Here is a 4,440-nt window from a genome sequence, read left to right as displayed (position 1 = left end):
TTTGTCGGTTAGGAGAGGTTGCACTTGTGCAGCTAACTCTCTCCATCGTTGTGCATACTCCTTAAAAGTTTAAACATTCTTTTTTTCATCCTCTAAAGATCCAAATGGTCGGGTGCCATATCAATGTTGTACTTATATTGTTTTTAGAATGAATCGACGAGATCCTTCCACCTATGCACCTGTGAACCATCCAATTGTATGTACCAGTGAGAAGCCGAGCCAACTAAGCTGTCTTAGAAGCAATGAATTAACAATTTATCATCATGAGCGTAAGTTGACATTTTTCAACAGTATATAACTAGATGACTTTATGGGCACGTGGTTCCATTGTACTTCTCAAAATCTGGAGTCTTGAATTTGGGAGGGATCACCACATCTGATATCAAACATAATTGTGTTGCATCGATATTCTCGTACATGTCTGCACCTTCAATGGCACGCAATCTTTCTTCGAGAAACTCCAATCTTCTCCTACTACCCTGCTCTTCTGAAATTTTCTTACCAATTTCCATAATTGGAGTAGATACGGGATCACTCACGTGGGTTGTCTGTTGTGAAGTTGAATTAGGATCTTATGTGGTAAAGGATGTAGGATATATCCTATCCACCATGCATGGACTAGACGACCTTCGAGGAGTAAAACCCAGAGGGTTTGCAGGCATGTCCTCTAGTACATGGTTCAGATCTACTTCCACTTGTGATGAAGTCCCCGTAAAACTCTTTCCTCTTGCAGTAGTGAGCAATTCCAGGATATTTGCCAATTGATCTTTCAATCCTTCAACGTCTTGATGAACTGCTTGAACCTTATCATTGGTTTGCTCGTCCATTATTTGAGCCTTTTTTCTTGTCCAATATGGATGTTGAGGAGATGAACCTTGAGCTATTTTGCAAGTCTTGGTTTTTTATCTTTTCAAAAAGGGAATAATGATTCAATTAGGATGAGTTTAGATGTAAATGCTAAATGCGAGAAAGAAAACGATCAAATAATGCAATGGCTCAAACAAACTTAGTGAAGTTAATGCTAGTATCCTATTTGACACAGGCACTTAAAATGGTGTATAGTCACACAACCAAATTGAGTGAGAACTTTTCATGTGTCCGCACAGGAGCAATAACTCCTCGAAGGTCAAACACTACTACATTCTCTAATATAATTCTACATGTACAACCTGGGTAGAGGATTTGTGATAGTGTGCGAGAATAATATAATAAGACAGAAAAATTAACATTCTAAAATATATGAATTAACATGATATGCAAATCATAATGAGTGAAGCTGAATATAAATCCTAAAGGATAAAAGGCCCCCAATTTGATCACAACCGTCACATGTGATTGTATAACCAAATTGAGTGAGAACATTTTGTGTGCCTGCATGGAAGCATAAGCTCTTTGAAGGTCAATACTACTTCATCCTCGTTTCTAATCCTATAGGGTAGAGCTCGGGCAGGAGGCTCGTGATTGTGTGTGAAACAATAATAAACAACACATTAAACCGAAAAGAAAATAAAACAAATACAATAAATATACAATATCAAGATAGAAGAAAAGGCTAAACTCTCGAGGTGGAACCTCATATCCCCAGTAGAGTCGCCAAGCTATCGCCACGTACCCGAGATGATGCAAAGCGGCCGATACCCTTAAAAAGGATTAAATTTTTTTTTAAAAAAAAAAGGAATTGCCACCAATCTTTTTTTATGGTGTGATTGCACACCGAAATAAAGTAAATCATTTTAAATTAAATAAAAACTGGTCTACGAAAAAATTAGAGTCGAGTTCAGGAGTCATTTGTGTACGGAGAAGGTGCTAGCACCTCATAACACCCGTTTAGAAAATGGTGGCCAAATTTAATGTCTTGAATAAAATTCATTTTTTTAAAAAAAAAAGTATGTCTTATTTCATTGCTCACCACTCCAATATTTGAAGCAATAATCCCATAAAATAAGTGAGATACACCCATTAATTAGACTATAGTAAGGAAAAATTCCTCACCTTAAGAGAATGAGAAATTATTACAATTTCTCAAATTCTATCATAGGTTAGTCTTCGAATAAAGTTCTTTTTTAAAACATTGATTAAACTTTTTCTTTCTTGGGATCAAATGTTGTACTCCCAAATATATTGATCCTTCACCTCAATAATCTAGAAATAACGGACTCTAAAAAATTTCTAGATTCCATCATGATATTTTAGCGAAATCGACATGGGTTATTACAAAAAAAGTTGATTAGAAAACCTTATGAAATATAGATTTAATTTTTAGTTTAAAATAAATAATTTTAAAGAAAAAAAAGGTTTTAAATGGTTTAAAGAGAAAAGTTTTAAAAAGATTTCAAAATTACATGCAATTATGGTTAAAAGTATTTTAAAATTTTCAAGAACTTTTTAATGAAGATCAAATAGAAATAACACATCATAAACCAAATCAAAATATACCACACAATAAATTAGGCAAATAATTTAGGATATTAATGCATGCATATACTAAATATAACGATAGTAATGAAAAATAAGTTAAGAGAAAATGAAAAGAAAAACACATAATAATGATAAATAAAATAAGAGGAAAAAAAAGAAAAAGAAGAACTAAATAAATTAGTAAACAAATAAATATATAAAAGAAAGTAAATTAAATACATAAGAGGGATGACGGTAAGTTAAAAAATAAAAATATTATAAAATAAAATAATAATAAAAAAATAATAAGAAGTCAAAAAATAATAAATATAAAAAACTAAATAAATAAATAAATTTTTATATATAAAAATTAAAAAAAAAACAGAAGGGTGGCACCTTAAAAGAAAAGAAAGTAATAATAATAATAATAAGAATAATAATAATAATAATAATAATAATAATAATAAATATAAATATATTAATAATAATAATAAATAATAAAAGAAAATTATAAATTAAATTAAATTTAAATAAGTGAACAAATAAGTTAAAAAAAAAAAAAGAAAAAAAGCGGAAATATATATATATATAAATATATATAATAAATATAATAATAATCATAATTATTATAATAATATAAGATTTTTTTCTTATAATTTTTTTAACTATTTTTTAGAGAGAAGAAAAATGTTAAAAGACTTTTTTTTAGCATAACGACAAAAAGGTAGCAAAAAGAAAAAAAAAATCCTTATATATATATTTTTTTCACTCTACGTTTAAATTAGAGAAGAATAAAAATTCAATCCCAAAGGAAATTACTTGCACTACCAGAAATATCAGTTACGATAGCATCCAAAAAACGTTATAAAAATGTTTCGATAGCGTTTTCGAAATGCTGTCGTAGCCGATGTTATTGAAAGTCCATGACTTTTCATAGTGTTTTTCCACCGCTATAATATGTCCTCAGCGATAACACAAATATGATGCTCTAAATGCTTTTTATAACGTGAGAAAAATGCTATCAAAACGTTTTATAGCATTATTTATTACGTCGAAAAATCGCTATCAACTTTCAATAGCATTTTCTTATAGCGTTTTGTTTTGCGTTAGAAAAGCGCTATAAAAATGTTTCAATAGCGTTTTCAATAGCATTTCAAAAATGCTATAAATTTTTTTTGTAGCATTTTTTGTTACATTTTAAAAAACATTATCAAAATCATTCAATGGCTATTTGAAAAAATGCTATAAACAATTTTTTGTTGCGTTTTATGAATGCTGTCATCGTAATCATATGGATATTTACATATGAAGTCGTGATTTGCCATACTATAAAGGTCTAATTGACATTCATTCAAATCTACAATCATAATTATAACCAAAATATTTAAATTTATAACATAAAAAAAAGCATTATATTCATTCAAAGGTTATGTTTGAAACAATCATCAACGCTAAGTTTCAAAGTCATTAACTATTAGAACAAGTAAATTCTTAATTCAGTTAAAATGACTTCATATCATTAACACTAAAGTTCCAAAGTCCCAAATTTTTTATAGGATAAAAAAAGATGTTCAAATTGTAGCAATAGTTCTATTATCCAACTATATGTGTTGCTCCAATGTTTTCTCCACACATCAATCACCTAACAAAAAAATAAAAAGAAATATCATTATCTAACTCTAACAATAAATTAGTTAAAGAACTAATAAATACCTAATTCACAAAGTAGATTAATTTTCTTACATAGTTTGACTTTATCCATTGGTCATGCTACAATAGTACCCACAACATCATCAAGAACAGATGGATCATTGGAAGACCATCTACCTTCAGCAATGACTTCTCCTGAACACCCAATCTAGTAGCAAGCACTTATTGGTAGTAACACTCTTTTTCAATAATAATATGGTTAGAAAAATCTCAAACAATAATAATTTAAAATAACAAAGATGATTAGAATTTATTTGTGGGGAATTTATGATTGGAGTAGGAGTAGGAGTACGAATATATGTCGATGATGGTACTCTTCTAACAAGATGATTA

This window comes from Cucumis melo, chromosome 10, assembly GCF_025177605.1.
Source record: "Cucumis melo cultivar AY chromosome 10, USDA_Cmelo_AY_1.0, whole genome shotgun sequence".
Lineage (NCBI taxonomy): Eukaryota > Viridiplantae > Streptophyta > Magnoliopsida > Cucurbitales > Cucurbitaceae > Cucumis > Cucumis melo.
This window is presented reverse-complemented; position numbering follows the sequence as displayed.